Source organism: Anolis sagrei, chromosome 4 (genome assembly GCF_037176765.1).
Source record: "Anolis sagrei isolate rAnoSag1 chromosome 4, rAnoSag1.mat, whole genome shotgun sequence".
NCBI classification, from domain to species: Eukaryota; Metazoa; Chordata; class Lepidosauria; order Squamata; family Dactyloidae; genus Anolis; species Anolis sagrei.
Genome location: NC_090024.1, coordinates 10,001 through 31,308, shown reverse-complemented (window position 1 = coordinate 31,308; position 21,308 = coordinate 10,001).

Sequence of the window (21,308 nt, the reverse complement as noted above, 5' to 3'; positions counted from 1 at the left end):
TTGGGAGGCCAATAGCTTTATAAACAAGCACCTGGGTATCCCTACGGATGTCCCGGTCCTCAAACACTCTCTGCTTCATTCGGAAAAATGCTGCGCTTGCAGAGCTCAGGCGGTGTTGTATCTCGGTGTCGATGTTGACTTTGGTGGAGAGGTGACTGCCAAGGTAGCGGAAATGATCAACATTTTCTAATGTTACACCATTAAGCTGTATCTCTGGCATTGGAGAGGGGTTGGCTGGTGACTGCTGGAAAAGCACCTTGGTTTTTTCAATGTTCAATGACAGGCCGAGCTTCGTGTATGCTTCTGCAAAGGTGTTTAGAGTGGCTTGTAGATCTTCTTCTGAATGTGCACAGACGACATTGTCATCAGCATACTGGAGTTCTATAACAGATGTTGTTGTAACCTTGGTTTTGGCTTTCAGTCTGCTGAGGATAAACAGCTTGCCATCTGTCCGATTTCCACTCCGGTGGGAAGCTTCCCATCAACAAGGTGAAGTATCATAGTGATGAAGATGGAGAATAGAGTTGGAGCAATAACACCAGATTCCACTTTAAATGGGTCACTTTGGGAGCCATTGCTGTCCAAGACTGTTGCCATCATGTCATCATGGAGGAGCCGCAGGATGTTCACAAATTTGTTTGGGCACCCAATTTTGTGGAGGATGGTCCAGAGAGCGCTGCGATTCACTGTGTCGAATGCCTTTGCAAGGTCGATGAATACCATGTACAGAGGTTGGTTTTGTTCCCTGCATTTTTCTTGGAGCTGTCGTGCAGTGAAGATCATGTCCACTGTTCCTCTGGAGGGGCGGAAGCCGTTCTGGGATTCTGGGAGGGTGTCTTCTGAGAGGGGCAGAAGGCGGTTTGCAAGGATTCTTGCGAGGATTTTCCCAGCGGAGGTTAGAAGGGAGATACCTCGATAGTTTCCGCAGTCTATTCTTTCCCCTTTTTTGAAGAGGGTGATGATGGTGGCATCCTTAAAATCTGCTGGGATTTTCCCCTTCACCCACACTTTTTCTATGAGCTGGTGGAGTTGTTGTGTCAGCTCAGGTCCTCCCTCTTTAAAGATTTCAGCAGGGATCCCTTCCGGTCCGCTGGCTTTGTTATTCTTTTGTTGGCTGATGGCATTGCTGACTTCTTCCAAACTAGGCAGTGCTGCAAGCTCATCCCTGTTTTGTTGTTGCGGGATTTGTGAGAGGACCTCTTCTGCCACATTGGAGCTGCGGTTCAGGAGGCTTTGGTAGTGTTCTTTCCAACGTAGTGCAATTGAGTTTTGGTCCTTCAGGAGTTTGGTTCCATCTGATGAGCGGAGAGGCTGTATGCCATGATTTCTTGGTCCATAGATGACCTTTGTGGCTTTGAAGAATCCCTGAGCATCATGGGTATCTGCCATGTGTTGGATTTCTTCAGCCTTCTTTGTCCACCAGATGTTCTTGAGTTCTCTTGTCCTTCTTTGGACTTCAGCTTTTGCGCTGGCGTAGATCTTTTCCTTAGCAGCACAGTTGATGTCTCTCTGCCATGTTTGGAAGGCTTTCCTTTCCTTGTCAATTAGCTGCTGGATCTCGATGTCATTTTCGTCAAACCAATCTTGATGTTCCTTGGTTTGATATCCAATAGTTTCTTCACAGGCTTGGATGATGGAGGTCTTCAGTTTGTTCCAATGTTCCTCGACATTTTCGGGGTGTACTGTGGGTAGATGGTCCTTGAGTGCTGTTTGGAGATGGGCTCGTCTGGGGGGCTCCTGAAGGGCTTGGGTGTTCATTTTGCGCCTTGTCTTTCTTCCTTGGAGCCTGCGCTTGGGGGGAATCTTGAGAGCCATCGTTGATCGGATTAGCCTGTGGTCAGTCCAGCAGTCGTCAGCACCTGTCATGGCTCTTGTGAGGAGCACCTCACGGCGGTCTCTGGCACGTGTGATTACATAGTCTAAGAGGTGCCAATGCTTTGACCGGGGGTGCTTCCATGATGTCTTGAACTTGTTTTCTGGCGGAAGAGCGTGTTGGTGATGACAAGGTTGTGTTCCGCACATTTGGTGAGAAGCAGGATGCCATTTGAGTTGCTGTTTCCAACCCCGTCTTTTCCGATGGTCCCTGGCCACAGGTCGAAGTCTCGCCCGACTCTTGCGTTGAAGTCCCCCAGGAGGATGATTTTGTCCTCCTTAGGTATCCCCGATAGGACGGTGTCCAGCTAACAGTAGAATTTCTCCTTGATGTCTTCATCAGCGTCTAGTGTTGGTGCATAGGCACTTATGATGGTTGCCCGTTGGTTTTTGGCAAGATCAATTCGGAGGGTTGAGAGTCGTTCGTTGATGCCAGTGGGTGCTTCGGACAGATGTTTCACCAGATCATTCCTGATGGCAAAGCCAACTCCGTGCAGTCTTTGGTCTTCTTCAGGCTGTCCCTTCCAGAAGAAGGTGTAGCCTCCTTTTTCTTCCTTCAGCTGTCCCTCTCCTGCTCTCCGGGTCTCTTGAAGGGCTGCTATGTCGATGTTGAAGCGTCCCAGCTCCCTTGCAATGATGGCAGTTCTGCGTTCAGGACGTTCGCTGTCACTGTTGTCCATCAGTGTTCGTACATTCCATGTACCGAAGTTCATATTTCTTTTTTGGCCGCAGGGTGGTGACCCCACTGGACTCGGCAGTCCAGTCAGGGATGAGAGAGGCAGACACCTCTTAGGTGCACCTTTTAGGGCACCTTTTCTAGCCCCCTCCCCGTGTGGGGTGAGCAGAGTGGGTCCTCAATAGGGCTGCTCAGTCGCGGATACAGCTGCCGAATTACTCAACTGCCTCGTACCTTGAGGTAGAACGACTGAGTCCGTACCCACTGCCCATGTGCCAGTCTGTGACTAGGGGCTTCCAGATTTCACAGTCCTGCCCCCGTCGCCACTCGCTGATCGCCATGGGGCTTTGGTTGGTTTGTTTTTATTTTCTTTGGAAGACGCCTGTGCGTGGGTTTTTTTAATGTGTGGAGGTCAGTGCACAACTGATCAACACACAGACTTCACAGAGTGAGGTTCCACTGGTGATGTAGTTTAACACAATGACCGTGGCTTCTCAGTCTGTTGCAGCCTTCTTCCGCCTTCGCAGCCATTGTAACATGTGCCATGTTATCCTCCGCCTGCTCCGCCGTTGAGGTCTTTGGGTCTTCGGACTGTGCTTGGTCTGGAACCTCCCCCGCGGCCACTCCTGGGAGTGCACGACTCCAGTTGTTGTGCCTACAGGTTCATCGGAACGCGCAAGCCCCCTCACCACAACAAGGTGACAGTCCATCGAGGGGGGGGGGGTAATTATGCGCAATTACTATAACAAAATAGTAATGAAATTTCCCCAAAAATCCGTGGATAAGTGAAACATTCTAAAATTTGGTGGGCTAACAGTGGTAAATGTGTTCTACCGTTGTATCAAGCTTCACTCCAATCGCTTTAAAATTGAGGGAGAAAGGAGCCCCTGAAGTTTCCACAATTAGGGTAATTATGCGCAATTACTATAACAAAATAGTAATGAAATTTCCCCAAAAATCTGTGGATAAGTGGAACATTCTAAAATTTGCTGGTCTAACAGTGGTAAATGTGTTCTACCATTGTATCAAGCTTCACTCCAATCGCTTTAAAATTGAGGGAGAAAGGAGCTCCAGTTGTTGTGCCTACAGGTTCATCGGAACACGCAAGCCCCCTCACCATGACAAGGTGATAGTCCATTGAGGGGGAGGAGACTAGTGACGAGGTTAAAAAGGCATCACAGCATTACAGGGGAAAATGTACATAATAAGTTTGAAGAATGCTAGGATTTTTTAAGGCCTTGGAGCCCCCTCATCAACAGAGCCCTGAAGCTAGAGCAGCGTTTCTCAACTTGGGGGTCACCACCCCTTCCTTGGGGGTAGTTGAATGGGCATTTCAGAGGGGTCACCAAAGACCATGAGAAAACCATGAGGCTGAAGATCTCTCTGTCTCTTCTTCTCTTCCTTTTTGGAACAAGGCGGCAATCCTCCCACCAAAAGCCCCCCCTCCTCCACTGTGATTGGCGGGCCTCTCCCACGTCCCCTCAGCCAAGGGGAAGGCTGTTTCTGAGACTCCAGTTGGGGAGGGGAGGGAAGACACGTTCGGCGCATGGCAGCGTGGGGCACACGCACAGGCAGGGGAGCCAAAGCAAGGACGGACGAAGGCTTGCACCTGGGAATCCATTTTTTTCATGTCAGGAGTGACTTGAGAAACTGAAAATATGCAATAAAGATTATTTTTCAAAAAGAGGAGGAGGAGGAGGAGCAGGAGCAGAAATTTGAACAAATGCAAGTCCCAAATATAAAGGTCTATTTTCCCCAAACCTCACCTGCGTTCAAATTTGGGCATATTGAGTGTTCATGCCAAGTTTGGCCCAGATCCATCATTGTTTGCGTCCACAGTGCTCCCTGCATGTAGGTGAACTACAACTGTTCTGGAACAGCTGTTCCAGAAGCTCCAATTTTGTTTGCTTTGCATTGAATGTTTGTTTGCAGTCCTAAGTTTCAGGGACTCTGCAGATAGGTGGCTTCTTTTGGCTGCAATCATAGGGCAAGCCACCTGTCAATTAGAGTTAGGTTCCCTGGTCCCGCCCCCTTTGGAGTTTTTGGAGGGAATCGGAGCCTTTTTGAGTCAATCCACACAGAGCAGCTTTCCATACATTTTATTTATTATTTATTTATTTATTAGATGCACTTATTGACCGCCATTCTCAGCCCTTACGGGCGACTCATGGCGGTGTACAGTACACATAAAAAGACAGTTACAGAGGCCAGTATCAACAACATATGACTATACAACAAATACAAACTACATAAAAATCCGCTTCGTCTCTTAGTAGAATCATAGCCAGTCTCATTTTCCTTATACCATTCCAGTTCTCATTACCGTAATGTTGTTGCTTAGCACTTAATTAAATGCCCTCTCGAACAGCCGGGTCTTAAGGCTTTTTCGAAAGGACATGAGGGAGGGCGCCTGCCTGATGTGTGCCGGGAGAGTGTTCCACAGCCGGGGGGCCACCACCGAGAAGGCCCTCTCCCTCGTCCCCGCCAGCCGTGCCTGTGAGGCAGGCGGGATCGAGAGAAGGGCCTCCCCAGACGATCTCAAGGTCCTCGTGGGCTCGTAGGCCAAGATGCGGTCAGAAAGGTATTTTGGGCCGGAACCGTTTAGGGCTTTGTAGGCCAAGACCAGCACCTTGAATTGGGTCCGGTAGCAAATCGGCAGCCAGTGGAGCTGGGACAACAAGGGCGTTGTGTGCTCCCTGCTACCCGCTCCAGTTAGTAACATGGCTGCCGCACGCTGGACCAGCTGAAGCTTCCGGGCCGTCTTCAAGGGCAGCCCCACGTAGAGAGCGTTGCAGTAATCCAGGCGGGATGTGACAAGAGCGTGTACCACCGTGGCCAAGTCAGACTTCCCGAGATACGGGCGCAGCTGGCGCACGAGCCTAAGCTGTGCAAATGCTCCCCTGGTCACCGCTGAAACCTGGGGGTCCAGGCTCAACGATGAGTCCAGGGTCACACCCAAGCTGCGAACCTGCGCCTTCAAGGGGAGTGCGACCCCATCCAGCACAGGCTGTAACCCTATATCCCGTTCGGCCTTGCGACTGACCAGGAGGAACTCTGTTTTGTCTGGATTTAATTTCAGTTTGTTCGCCCTCATCCAGACCGTCACAGCGGCCAGGCACCGGTTCAGGACCTGGACAGCCTCCTTAGTAGCAGGTGGGAAGGAGTGACAGAGTTGGACATCATCTGCGTACAGATGACACCGCACCCCGAAACTCCGGATGATCTCACCCAGCGGCTTCATGTAGATGTTAAACAGCATGGGGGACAGTATGGAACCCTGTGGCACCCCACAAGTCAAAGGTGACATGACATGAAACCAAGAGCTCCTGTCGAAAGCTTCGTCTTCTACGGCTTGGCCGGGGAGAAAAAGGTCCCACAGCTTGACCGAGGATTTTACCACCTTACAGCTCCTTTGCTGAGGGACTTCAGTCAGCCATCACAGCACCCTGAACGCCTTCTTTTGCCCTGGAAGTCTACAAAGCTCTGCTTGGCAAGGGTCGCTCGCGGAAGCCGGACGCAGTTGGTACCGGGTGCAGGGGCTCCACGCCAACACAGGCATGTACAGACTGCCCAGGTTAGAAGTTAAGCATTTCCCCATTAGTTAGTAAACAGTTATGAAGATAGTGCCTGTTCCCAGTGAACAAGATTGCAAGAGCCAATAGACTGTGAAGAAAGCTTTAAAGTCCCTCTTTGTTTTCATCAATAAAGAACTTTGCTGGACTTACTTTAAGCCTCTCCAGAACTTTGCTTAAGGAAATCCAAGGGCCTTTAATCTGAGGCAGCCCCGTTGGGCATCCCGTTGGGCACACGGAATGTATGTCCTGTCTACAGTCTTATGCGCAGGCCCAGCGTGCGACAGCACAACAACTCCAAAACCTCAAGGTCAATGCCTACCAAACCCTTCCATTATTTATTGTTGCTTATGGGAGTTCTGTGTGCCCAGTTTGGTTCAATTGCATCATTGGCGGAGTTCAGAGTGCTCTTTGTTTGTAGGTGAAATACCAGCAACTACAACTCCCAAATGACAAAATCTATCCCACTGCAACTCCAGCAGTATTCAGATTTGGGCATATCGGTTATTTGTGCCAAATTACGCCCATTAATTTGAAAAATAGGATCCATGTTAGTGTTATTTAACTCAAATCAATCTCCACTTTGTGCAAGTGATAAACGTTCTAATAGTATCATCTCCACTGGAACAAGACCAGCTTTCCACTTCTGTAGGGAGTAAGTTTCTCTGCTGGCTGGAGGGGGCTGGACCCAATTCCCTTTGGGGGTCTCTGGCATCTCATTCCCTGGAGCTACATAAACAGGCCGGATGGCCGTCTTCTGGGAGGGCTTTCCCTGGTCTTCCTTCCTAGCCGAAAGGGCTTGGGATGGGTGGCCTTAGTGATTGATCACACGGGTGTCCTACTGTTCTTTCCATAGACACAAAGTCCTCAGTCATTCCAGAAACAGGGACATTTCAGAGCCAATCCCCCACATAGAGACACCAGAGTATCAGAAGCACATTGGCTACCTCTCACTGAATGGTCCAATAACCACAGAAACCTTAAAGTCTTTAGAATGATAGAATAACGTACAATAAAAGGAAATGCTTTTGTCAACAGGCATCACAAAAACGACATACCCATCCCTCCACACTTCAAGCACCAACCACCATTTCAGAAGGAAGGTCTGTTTCTGTGCACGGGTTGCTCCCATTTTGACACAACATCACACAACATCAGTTCTTAATAGCAAAATACTGAGTTTATTTCTTTGTTTTTAGTCTCTTCCTTTTCAGCTGCTCTTACATTTCTTCGAAGAAGAAGATATAACTTGAATTCTGCAAGTAGGCAGCTGAAGAGTGGCAGGAAAAGGGAAGGGGAAGGGGAAGGGGAAGGGGGGGACCGGAAGGGGAGGGGGAGGGAGGGGAGGGGAGGGGGAAGGGAGGGGAGGGGAAGGGGAAGGGGAAGGGGAAGGGGAAGGGGAAGGGGGGGAGGGGAGGGGGAAGGGAGGGGAGGGGAGGGGGAAGGGAGGGGAGGGGAGGGGAAGGGAGGGGGAGGGGAGGGGAGGGGAGGGGGAAGGGGAAGGGTGGGGAAAGGAGAAACAGAAGGAAAGAAAGAAAGAAAGAAAGAAAGGAAAGGGAATAAGAAAAATAGAAAGCAAAGGATACGGAAAAAGAGAAAGAGAAAAGAGAAACAGAAAGAGAAAACAAAGGAGAAGATGGATGTAAAAAAACCTACCGCTCAATTTCAGTATTGAATATTGATTATAAATTATTTGCTAATATCTTGGTAGAAAGACTAAAGCACTTTCTAATGGATAAAGGAAGAACAATGGGGCTTCCTCCCGTAACGAAGAATGAATGATAACGTCAGAACCATGACAAACGTCATTCTGAAAAGAACAACGATGAAGAATGTGCGTTCTTAGCGCTAGACGCGGAGAAGGCCTTCAACAACATAAATTGGAAGTCCTTCATCTAACTCATGCAAGAATTCGATATGGGGCACTACTTCATAAATGCCATAAAATCGGTATATAATAATATACCGATTTGTAAGATCCTCCTTGATAAGAATTTGGGGAAAGTAGAAAAGCAGATTTCATTTTTTAATAAACCTCTGAATACCCACCGTGGAAGCGGTACAGAGGAGAGATCGAGGGTGGGAAAGGTGGCTCAGAGACAAAGAGAGACAGTGAACCCAAACAATAGAAGATTGCTTCACAAAGTGAGCAGCAAATATTGGACACACTACATGAATGACTGATTGGGAAAAGAATTTGGAACAAGAAAGTGAAATCTACCAACTCTTACGACCTAGGCGAGAATCGGATCAAAGTATGAAACTGAGGTGAAGAAGAGGTAGACTGAGGCGTGAGAGGGGCCTGAGAAAAGAAAGGAGAAGGCCAAAGGAGAAGGAGGAAAGAGAAAGTGAACAGAGAAGGGCAAAGGGAAGAGGGAGAGGAGAGAGAGGAAAGGAGGGAGAAGAGACAGAAAGAGGGGAAAGGAGGCAGATGAGTGAGAATGTGAGGTATGTGAGATGTGTATAGTGTGTGAGAAGAAAAAGGTAAAAGAGAGGGAAAAAACCAGAAAAAAAGCAAAATATAAAAAGAAAAAGGGAGAAAAGAGTGATGGGTGATCTGAGATGGACAACGTGTGTGAGATGTGCATGGTGTATGTGATGTGTGTGCAGTACAATTTGCACAATTTGTGTGGTGTATGAACTGTGTGTACTATGCGTGTGGTATGTGTTCTGTGCGATTTTCGTATTCTGTGTGATGCATATGATATGAAATGGGTGATATGAAATGGGCATGTTCATAGAATCATAGAATCAAAGAGTTGGAAGAGGCCTCATGGGCCATCCAGTCCAACCCCATTCCGCCAAGAAGCAGGAATATAGCATGTTGTGTGACATGTGTGTGGTGTGTGATGTGTGATGTGTGATGTGTGTGGTTTGTCTGGTGTATGAGGCGTGTGTATTATGTATGACCTGATGTGTGTGTTCTGTGTGATGAAGTGTTCTGTGTGATGTGTGTGGTGTGTCAGGTGTGGGGAGGGGAGAAGGAAGGGGAGGGGAGGGAGGGAGGGGGAGGGAGGGGAGGGGGAGGGGAGGGGAGGGGAGGAAAGGGGAGGGGAGGGAGGGAGGGAGGGGGAGGGGGGAGGGGAAAGGGTGGGAGGGAGGGGGATTGAACAGTCAGACTTTTGCCACAACTGAACACACATCTCAAGTCTTTGGGATTTCAAACTGGTGGGAAGTATAAAAAAGCAGAAAAAAAGAGGACGGTTCAGCCTGTCTTCCTTCAACCATGGCCTTCTACTCTCATCTCAAGATGTTTTGGGTTCAGTTCTGTTCACGACTGGTTAATGCTGTGATTTCCTGTTGAGTTCAAATCTAGCCAGAAGTGGATCCAACATCCAGGCGGTTGAGGAGAGGAACATTGGGTATTGGGCAACCCATCAGGAAGAAGAAGAAGAAGGCCAAACGCTGCCTTGGCGTAGTCGTGGTTCTCTTGCTTTCCTCGGATTCCACCTGGCTCTCACTCCTGGTGCTGTTGTCTCCTGTTGTCTCCGCAAATTCACCTTTCTCTCCAAGTCTTTGGCACAGAGTATGTTTCCGACTGGGCTTGATCCGGCTGAAACCCTGGCTGATATCTCTGCCGTATCCCAACACTTGTGAGGCTTTTCACCTGAGGAGAATGAGAAGAAGGACATCCCATGACACAAGGCAGCTTCACCAGCTTGGTGAAGGACCCAATTTTGGGCCCAGATCTCAAATATGAGGATGCCTGTTGCCCCCCACCTGGCTCCCTTCCCAGATCAGAAGTCCAGCAGGGAAGAGGAGTGGAGACCCCATGCCGGGAACCCAGCCAGACCAGTTCAAACTGCTTTAATGAACCAGAGAAGGAAATGCAAAGACTACCCAAGACTTCTAGAACAAACTTTGTCCTGTGCTGCATTGGACTCACCTGAGGAGGAGGAACGGGGCCACCCAAGAGCTCTGGTGTCAGTTGGAAGCCACTTGCAGCATCCTTCTCCTTGCATCGTTGGCAACCAAACAGGCCTGGGTCTTTCTCAGCCATACGTGTGAGCATTTCTTCATGATACAGATCTTCATGGTACCACTTATCCAGACATACTTGTCCCATGGGGGGCGGGGTGGGTTTTGATGTGCCTGGAGATTTGCCTGAAAGCTTGGCCTCACCCTTGGTGAGTCTTGTGGGGCTTGTAGTCCAAGCTGTGCTCCTGCAGAAATAAAGAAAGAAAGAAAGGAAGGAAGGAAGGAAGGAAGGAAGGAAGGAAGGAAGGAAGGGCTTGAGTCCACGGTGCCTGTCTGTCACCAACCGAGTCTGCTAATGTCAGAATGAGACTCCCATGCCATAGGGAAGAAGGAGCATCCCCAGACTTTGCCTAAATGGGGCAAAGTAGCATTCAACCGGGAAAACCTAGAATACTCACTAAAAATACATGTGCATAGCAGATAAACTCTGTGTTGAACTCAAGGTACATCTGGGTTTTCTATGTAGTGTAGTCAAGCCGCATATAACCGCATCTGTAACGGATCCAAAGACACAACTGGACAGGAGTTGGCTGCCTGGCAAGTGGCCAGCCTCTCTCCCTCCCAGCTGCCACCTCTGCTCAGACCTGAAGGTCATCCCGATAGTGACCTCATCATCATCATCATTCATGGCATCAGAGTGTTTGTGATCAGCTGAGGCTGCCTCCATGTCAACAACAGTTTAGGCAACCCTTGACACCAGGCCCCATCTGCAATACTCTAGAATATCGTTGAACTGCTTTGAACTGCATTCTATGAAGCTACTAGGCCTGTGCGGTTTCGTTCGTTAATTCGTTATTTCGTTATTAATTCGTTATTTTTACCACATCCGACGCGATTTCAAAACACATTTTTAAACCCGGAAGGGTTTAAAAATATCGAAACAGCAGCCCCATATATTTTACGAGCTTCAGCTCGTGTCGTTAATGGGATGGAGGCTGCTGAGTGCTGCTGGTGCCTGGGAGCCAATCCGGCGCTCCCAAGCACCCCAGCAGTAAATGGGGCGGGCGGGGCGAAGGGTCGGCGCGAGCGCACACCCAGTGAGCCAAGCACCGCCCCTGCCTGTTGGGCGCCCGGCCCGTGCGCGCTCACCCTTACAACCGGCCTCCGCGCGCCATCCAATCGGCTCCGGCTCCTGCGCCCTCCTCCTCCTCCTCCTCCTCCTCCCAGCTGTGCCAGGAGGAGGAGGAGGAGGGCGCAGGAGCCGGAGCCGATTGGATGGCGCGCGGAGGCCGGTTGTAAGGGTGAGCGCGCGCGCGCCATCCAATCGGCTCCGGCTCCTGTGCCCTCCTCCTCCTCCTCCTGGCACAGCTGGGAGGAGGAGGAGGAGGAGGAGGGCGCAGGAGCCGGAGCCGATTGGATGGCGCGCGCGCGCTCACCCTTACAACCGGCCTCCGCGCGCCATCCAATCGGCTTCCTGCAACACAGCTGGGAGGAGGAGGAGGAAGAGGAGGGCTGTGTATGACCATGTTCCAGAACCAGAAGCATTCTCTCCTGACATTTTGCCCACATCTATGGCAGGCATCCTCAGAGGTCTGTTGGAAACTAGGCTAATGGAGTTTATCTATGGAATGTCCAGGGTGGGAGAAATGAAAGCCATTCAATGCTAATCAAGGTGACCATTACTGCAACATTCACACTTACAAAATGTTTTGTAAATATTTACGAAATTTTGTAAATAACAAAACATTTTTTTGGAAAGTTTTGTAAATATTTTAAATATCGAAACAAAAAAACACCCCAATTACAAATCGATTTTAGAAACAAATTTTTTCTTGATCAAACAGGCCTAGAAGCTACGTATGGCAGAATACATGATGGCGCCTAGGGTGTTCTTTATTGGAAGTTACATAATGGGTGTAGAAGAGTTTAACAGGAAGCACTCTCTCACTAATCCACAAGGGTCGGTTACGCACATATTGTGAACAGATAATTGGTAATATTAGTAAAATACATATTATTATTATTTTACATTTCAGTTGGAAGATGAGCAAGTGAAAGACTGTATGATAAAATGGGATGTTTATCGACCAGAAGTTGATGGCAAAAGTGACTAGGAGGGTGATATTGGAATCCTAGGATAACAGAGTTGGAAGAGACCACATAGACCATCATTAACTGACCCAAATAGTACTTTTTCTGTGACTTTTGTGAGTGTTGACTATAAAAGTGTAGCTCAGAACTGTCACAGTTAGTTTCTCATCACAATATTCCTACTATGCTATAAAGGTGCCAATATATGGGAGATGATTTCCCAGCCACGGAGTAGAGATACCACAATACAATGTATTTGGATCTCCAATATGTTTTTTTGGTATATGCAAGGTCTACATCAGTGGTTCTCAACCTGCAAGTCCCCAGGTGTTTTGGCCTTCAACTCCCAGAAATCCCAACAGCTGGTCTACTGGCTGAAATTTCTGGGAGTTGTAGGCCAAACCTCCTGAGGATCCACAGGTTGAGAACCATTGGTCTACATTTAGTCAGCTAACATTGGGAACTTGTATTAACTGACCTAAACATGGATGGGTTATGGGTAGATAAACCAATAAGCAAATGGGTGCTAAATACCGATCCTCTGATGACATTTACGATACGCCTTCCGAGATATGTCAACCCTGGCTAGGTGACTCTGATGTCTATCTGACCCCGAGGAGGAGCCCTGGACCCAGCATCGATGTCATGAAGCTAGAGCTGTTGCCTTAGAGGTGGATCCAGAGTGGCCTTCCTTCCTTCCTGCCTGTGGAAGGAAGGGCTCCATCTCCTTCCATAAAGGACGTTGTGTCCCAAGGACGTTCCTCCGGAAAGAGAGGCAGAAGGTGCATTTCATTCATTTCTCTGTGTGACTTGTACACACACAGCAACAACAACAACTCTATGCTTCTGTTCTGTATTCGGATCTGTTACTTAATAGAGATCTCAGTCGCTGTTACAGGAGACTAGTTACTTACTTACTTACTTAGGCGATCCCTCACTTTCCGAGGATGATTGTCTTCCAATATTCTTGTGGGTCCGTATGTGGCTGTGAGCCCTATTTTTGCTCTGCATCTTCTTCCGCAGTGAGGAGGGCATTGGTTTCCAGGTGGAAGGCGGTCTCGGCCGGGGTTGGCTTGACGCGCCTTCCTCTTGGCACCTTTCTCTTTTTCACCCTCCACTCGTGCCTCCTCAAATTCTGCAGCACTGCTGGTCACAGCTGACCTCCGGATGCAGGGGCTCCACGCCAACAGAGGCATGTACAGACTGCCCAGATTAGAAGTTAAGCATTTCCCCATTAGTTAGTATTTTTATTTATTTATTTATTTATTTATTTATTTATTATTTAAACTTCTATGCGGCCACTCCCTTCCCTGGGGCTCGGAGCGGCTTACAAGAATAGCTAAAATCTAACAAAGTTTAAAAGCAATTTAAAACAATTTAAAAACAACAGTATCAAACATTAAAAGCCTGTCGAAACACGTATGTCTTACATGCTCTGCGGACAGCTGGCAAGTCCCGCAGGGCACGGACCAGGTGGCAGAGCATTCCAGACTGATGGCGCCACTGCTGTGAAGGCTCTGCGCCTGGTAGCCGTTAGACGCAAGGTCTTGACACTGGGGACTTCCAATAGATCTTGGTCCTCAGAGCGGAGGGATCTCTGGGGTTGGTAGGGGGTGAGACGATCCGTCAGATACATTGGCCCCAGACCATGCAAGGCCTTCAAGGTGAGTCCCATCCCTTTGAAAGTGATCCGGTGCTCAATGGGTAACCAATGCAGCTGCAGGAAGATTGGTGTTATGCGGCATCTCATCGGAATTCCCGCAAGAAGCCGAGCAGCTGCGTTTTGTACCAACTTGAGCTTCCGGATCACCGACAGAGGGAGGCCAATGTAGAGGGCGTTACAGTAGTCCAGTCTTGAGATGACCGTGGCCTGGATCACCGTAGCTAGGTCATCCCTGGACAGGGAGGGGTCAGCTGTCTAGCCTGCCGCAGGGGAAAGAAAGAAGGCGGTTCTGCTCACGGCGGAGAGAGACCTGGGCCTCCATTGTCAGCAGAAAGAGGGTCCAAAAGGACTCCCAGGCTCTTGACCAATGATGACGGGCGTAAGGCCTCGCCATCCAGGGTGGGCAGATGGATGTCCCCACTGCCCGGTCCACCCAGCCATAGGATCTCCGTCTTTGCTGGATTCACCCTCAACCTGCTGGCACGCAGCCATCCAGTCACGGCCTCAATGAGGCACTGATGGAAACAATCGGGTGCAGAGTCCGGTCGGCCTTCCATCTTCAGCACCAGCTGAGTGTCATCGGCATACTGATAACACTCAAGCCCAAAACCTCGAACCAGCTGAGCAAGTGGTCGCATAGAGATGTTAAACAACAGAGGGGAGAGAATGGCCCCCTGAGGAGGAACCCCACAAGAGAGAGAGAGGGGGGGGGGACCTCTCAGAGACCAGGCCTCCCCTCTCCACTCGCTGTCCACGGTTGTGAAGAAAGGAGGACAGCCAGTTTAAAGCTCTCCCCCTGATTCCAGCAACAGCAAGGCGGTGGGTCAAGAGATTGTGGTCGACTGTGTCCAATGCTGCTGTGAGATCCAATAGCACGAGCAGCGCTGACCTGCCCTGGTCAAGCTGGCATCGAAGGTGATCCGTGATGGAGACCAGCACAGTCTCTGTCCCGTGCCCCGCACGGAAGCCGGACTGGAAGGGATCTCGTCCGGCTGTGTGTTCTAGGAATTGCTGCAACTGCTCCGCTGCTGTATACAGTTATGAAGATAGTGCCTGTTCCCAGTGAACAAGATTGCAAGAGCCAATAGACTGTGAAGAAAGCTATAAAGTCCCTCTTTGTTTTCATCAATAAAGAACTTTGCTGGACTTACTTTAAGCCTCTCCAGAACTTTGTTGAAGGAAATCCAAGGGCCTTTAATCTGAGGCAGCCCCGTTGGGCATCCCGTTGGGCACACGGAATATATGTCCTGTCTACAGTCTTATGCGCAGGCCCAGCATGCGACAGCACAACAACTCCAAAACCTCAAGGTCAATGCCTACCAAACCCTTCCATTATTTATTGTTGCTTATGGGAATTCTGTGTGCCCAGTTTGGTTCAATTGCATCATTGGCGGAGTTCAGAGTGCTCTTTGTTTGTAGGTGAAATACCAGCAACTACAACTCCCAAATGACAAAATCTATCCCACTGCAACTCCAGCAGTATTCAGATTTCGGCATATCGGTTATTTGTGCCAAATTACGCCAATTAATTTGAAAAATAGGATCCATGTTAGTGTTATTTAACTCAAATCAATCTCCACTTTGTGCAAGTGATAGTATCATCTCCACTGGAACAAGACCAGCTTTCCACTTCTCTGCTGGCTGGAGGGGGCTGGACCCAATTCCCTTTGGGGGTATCTGGCATCTCATTCCCTGGAGCTACATAAACAGGCCGGATGGCCGTCTTCTGGGAGGGCTTTCCCTGGTCTTCCTTCCTAGCCGAAAGGGCTTGGGATGGGTGGCCTTAGTGATTTATCACACGGGTGTCCTACTCTTCTTTCCATAGACACAAAGTCCTCAGTCATTCCAGAAACAGGGACATTTCAGACCAAATCCCCCACATACAGACACCAGAGTATCAGAAGCACATTGGCTACCTCTCACTGAATGGTCCAATAAGGTAGCACTTAATGGTCCATAGAAACCTTAAAGTCTTTAGAATGATAGAATAACGTTATTGTCTCTGTACATTGTACAATAAAAGGAAATGAATTCCCCAACAGACATCACAAAAACGACATACCCATCCCTCCACACTTCAAGCACCAACCACCATTTCAGAAGGAAGGTCTGTTTCTGCGCATGGGTTGCTCCCATTTTGACACAACATCACACAACATCAGTTCTTAATAGCAAAATACTGAGTTTATTTCTTTGTTTTTAGTCTCTTCCTTTTCAGCTGCTCTTACATTTCTTCGAAGAAGAAGATATAACTTGAATTCTGCAAGTAGGCAGCGGAAGAGTGGCAGGAAAAGGGAAGGGGAAGGGGAAGGGGAAGGGGGGGACCGGAAGGGGAGGGGAGGGAGGGGAGGGGAGGGGGAAGGGAGGGGAGGGGAAGGGGAAGGGGAAGGGGAAGGGGAGGGGGAGGGAGGGGAGGGGAGGGGAGGGGGAAGGGGAAGGGGAAGGGGAAGGGGAAGGGGAAGGGGAAGGGGAAGGGGGGGACCGGAAGGGGAGGGGAGGGAGGGGAGGGGAGGGGGAAGGGAGGGGAGGGGAAGGGGAAGGGGAAGGGAGGGGAAAGGAGAAACAGAAGGAAAGAAAGAAAGAAAGAAAGGAAAGGGAATAAGAAATATAGAAAGCAAAGGATACGGAAAAAGAGAAAGAGAAAAGAGAAACAGAAAGAGAAAACAAAAGAGAAGATGGATGTAAAGAAACCTACCGCTCAATTTCAGTATTGAATATTGATGATAAATTATTTGCTAATATCTTGGTAGAAAGACTAAAGCACTTTCTAATGGATAAAGGAAGAACAATGGGGCTTCCTCCCGTAACGAAGAAGGAATGATAACGTCAGAACCACGACAAACGTCATTCTGAAAAGAACAACGATGAAGAATGTGCGTTCTTAGCGCTAGACGCGGAGAAGGCCTTCAACAACATAAATTGGAAGTCCTTCATCTAACTCATGCAAGAATTCGATATGGGGCACTACTTCATAAATGCCATAAAATCGGTATATAATAATATACCGATTTGTAAGATCCTCCTTGATAAGAATTTGGGGAAAGTAGAAAAGCAGATTTCATTTTTTTAAAAACCTCTGAATACCCACCGTGGAAGCGGAACAGAGGAGAGATCGAGGGTGGGAAAGGTGGCTCAGAGACAAAGAGAGACAGTGAACCCAAACAATAGAAGATTGCTTCACAAAGTGAGCAGCAAATATTGGACACACTACATGAATGACTGATTGGGAAAAGAATTTGGAGCAAGAAAGTGAAATCTACCAACTCTTACGACCTAGGCGAGAATCGGATCAAAGTATGAAACTGAGGTGAAGAAGAGGTAGACGGAGGCGTGAGAGGGGCCTGAGAAAAGAAAGGAGAAGGCCAAAAGAGAAGGAGGAAAGAAAAAGTGAACAGAGAAGGGCAAAGGGAAGAGGGAGAGGAGAGAGACGAAAGGAGGGAGAAGAGACAGAAAGAGGGGAAAGAGTTAAGAGAAAGGAGGCAGATGAGTGAGAATGTGAGGTATGTGAGATGTGTAGAGTGTGCGAGAAGAAAAAGGTAAAAGAGAGGGAAAAAACCAGAAAAAAAGCAAAATATAAAAAGAAAAAGGGAGAAAAGAGTGATGGGTGATCTGAGATGGACAACGTGTGTGAGATGTGCATGGTGTATGTGATGTGTGTGCAGTACAATTTGCACAATTTGTGTGGTGTATGAACTGTGTGTACTATGCGTGTGGTATGTGTTCTGTGCGATGTTCGTATTCTGTGTGATGCATATGATATGAAATGGGTGATATGAAATGGGCATGTTCATAGAATCATAGAATCAAAGAGTTGGAAGAGACCTCATGGGCCATCCAGTCCAACCCCATTCCGCCAAGAAGCAGGAATATAGCATGTTGTGTGACATGTGTGTGGTGTGTGATGTGTGATGTGTGATGTGTGTGGTTTGTCTGGTGTATGAGGCGTGTGTATTATGTATGACCTGATGTGTGTGTTCTGTGTGATGAAGTGTTCTGTGTGATGTGTGTGGTGTGTCAGGTGTGGGGAGGGGAGAAGGAAGGGGAGGGGAGGGAGGGAGGGGGAGGGAGGGGGAGGGGGAGGGGAGGGAGGGGGAGGGGAGGGGAGGGGAGGGGGAGGGGAGGGGGAGGGGAGGGAGGGAGGGAGGGGGAGGGGGGAGGGGAAAGGGTGGGAGGGAGGGGGATTGAACAGTCAGACTTCTGCCACAACTGAACACACATCTCAAGCCTTTGGGATTTCAAACTGGTGGGAAGTATAAAAAAGCAGAAAAAAAGAGGACGGTTCAGCCTGTCTTCCTTCAACCATGGCCTTCTACTCTCATCTCAAGATGTTTTGGGTTCAGTTCTGTTCACGACTGGTCAATGCTGTGATTTCCTGTTGAGTTCAAATCTAGCCAGAAGTGGATCCAACATCCAGGCGGTTGAGGAGAGGAACATTGGGCATTGGGCAACCCATCAGGAAGAAGAAGAAGAAGGCCAAACGCCGCCTTGGCGTAGTCGTGGTTCTCTTGCTTTCCTCGGATTCCACCTGGCTCTCACTCCTGGTGCTGTTGTCTCCTGTTGTCTCCGCAAATTCACCAAGACTCTCCAAGTCTTTGGCACAGAGTATGTTTCCGACTGGGCTTGATCCGGCTGAAACCCTGGCTGATATCTCTGCCGTATCCCAACACTTGTGAGGCTTTTCACCTGAGGAGAATGAGAAGAAGGACATCACATGACACAAGGCAGCTTCACCAGCTTGGTGAAGGACCCAATTTTGGGCCCAGATCTAAAATATGAGGATGCCTGTTGCCCCCCACCTGGCTCCCTTCCCAGATCAGAAGTCCAGCAGGGAAGAGGAGTGGAGACCCCATGCCGGGAACCCAGCCAGACCAGTTCAAACTGCTTTAATGAACCAGAGAAGGAAATGCAAAGACTACCCAAGACTTCTAGAACAAACTTTGTCCTGTGCTGCCTTGCACTCACCTGAGGAGGAGGAACGGGGCCACCCAAGAGCTCTGGTGTCAGTTGGAAGCCACTTGCAGCATCCTTCTCCTTGCATCGTTGGCAACCAAACAGGCCTGGGTCTTTCTCAGCCATACGTGTGAGCATTTCTTCATGATACAGATCTTCGTGGTACCACTTATCCAGACATACTTGTCCCATGGGGGGCGGGGTGGGTTTTGATGTGCCTGGAGATTTGCCTGAAAGCTTTGCCTCACCCTTGGTGAGTCTTGTGGGGCTTGTAGTCCAAGCTGTGCTCCTGCAGAAAGAAAGAAAGAAAGGAAGAAAGGAAGGAAGGAAGGAAGAAAGGAAGGAAGGAAGGAAGGAAGGAAGGAAGGAAGAAAGGATGGAAGGAAGGAAGGAAGGGCTTGAGTCCACGGTGCCTGTCTGTCACCAACCGAGTCTGCTAATATCAGAATGAGACTCCCATGCCATAGGGAAGAAGGGGCATCCCCAGACTTTGCCTAAATGGGGCAAAGTAGCATTCAACCGGGAAAACCTAGAATACTCACTAAAAATACATGTGCATAGCAGATAAACTCTATGTTGAATTCAAGGTACATCTGGGTTTTCTATGTAGTGTAGTCAAGCCGCATATAACCACATCTGTAACAGATCCAAAGACACAACTGGACAGGAGTTGGCTGTCTGGCAAGTGGCCAGCCTCTCTCCCTCCCAGCTGCCACCTCTGCTCAGACCTGAAGGTCATCCCGATAGTGACCTCATCATCATCATCATTCATGGCATCAGAGTGTTTGTGATCAGCTGAGGCTGCCTCCATGTCAACAACAGTTTAGGCAACCTTTGCCACCAGGCCCCATCTGCAATACTGTAGAATATCGTTGAACTGCTTTGAACTGCATTCTATGAAGCTACGTATGGCAGAATGCATGATGGCGCCTCGGGTGTTCTTTATTGGAAGTTACATAATGGGTGTAGAAGAGTTTAACAGGAAGCACTCTCTCACTAATCCACAAGGGTCGGTTACGCACATATTGTGAACAGATAATTGGTAATATTAGTAAAATACATATTATTATTATTTTACATTTCAGTTGGAAGATGAGCAAGCGAAAGACTGTATGATAAAATGGGATGTTTATCGACCAGAAGTTGATGGCAAAAGTGACTAGGAGGGTGATATTGGAATCCTAGGATAACAGAGTTGGAAGAGACCACATAGACCATCATTAACTGACCCAAATAGTACTTTTTCTGTGACTTTTGTGAGTGTTGACTATAAAAGTGTAGCTCAGAACTGTCACAGTTAGTTTCTCATCACAATATTCCTACTATGCTATAAAGGTGCCAATATATGGGAGATGATTTCCCAGCCACAGAGTAGAGATACCACAATACAATGTATTTGGATCTCCAATATGTTTTTTTTGGTATATGCAAGGTCTACATCAGTGGTTCTCAACCTGCAAGTCCCCAGGTGTTTTGGCCTTCAACTCCCAGAAATCCCAACAGCTGGTCTACTGGCTGAAATTTCTGGGAGTTGTAGGCCAAAGCTCCTGAGGATCCACAGGTTGAGAACCATTGGTCTACATTTAGTCAGCTAACATTGGGAACTTGTATTAACTGACCTAAGCATGGATGGGTTATGGATAGATAAACCAATAAGCAAATGGGTGCTAAATACCTATCCTCTGATGACATTTACGATACGCCTTCCGAGATATGTCAACCCTGGCTAGGTGACTCTGATGTCTATCTGACCCCGAGGAGGAGCCCTGGACCCAGCATCGATGTCATGAAGCTAGAGCTGTTGCCTTAGAGTTGGATCCAGAGTGGCCTTCCTTCCTGCCTGCCTGTGGAAGGAAGGAAGGGCTCCATCTCCTTCCATAAAGGACGTTGTGTCCCAAGGACTTTCCTCCGGAAAGAGAGGCAGAAGGCGCATTTCATTCATTTCTCTGTGTGACTTGTACACACACAGCAACAACAACAACGACAACTCTATGCTTCTGTTCTGTATTCGGATCTGTTACTTAATAGAGATCCCAGTCGCTGTTACAGGAGACTAGTTACTTACTTACTTACTTACTTACTTACTTAGGCGATCCCTCACTTTCCGAGGATGATTGTCTTCCAATATTCTTGTGGGTCCGTATGTGACTGTGGAGCCCTATTTTTGCTCTGCATCTTCTTCTGCAGTGAGGGCATTGGTTTCCAGGTGGAAGGCGGTCTCGGCCGGGGTTGGCTTGACGCGCCTTCCTCTTGGCACGTTTCTCTTTTTCGCCCTCCACTTGTGCCTCCTCAAATTCTGCAGCACTGCTGGTCACAGCTGACCTCCAGCTGGAGCGGTCAAGGACCAGGGCTTCCCAGTTCTCAGTGTCCATGCCAGAGTTTTTAAGGTTGGCTTTGAGCCCATCTTCAAATCTCTTTTCCTGTCCTCCAATGTTCCGTTTTCCGTTCTTGAGTTCGGAGTAGAGCAGCTGCAGTTGGGGAGGGGAGGGAAGACACGTTCGGCGCATGGCAGCGTGGGGCACACGCACAGGCAGGGGAGCCAAAGCAAGGACAGACAAAGGCTTGC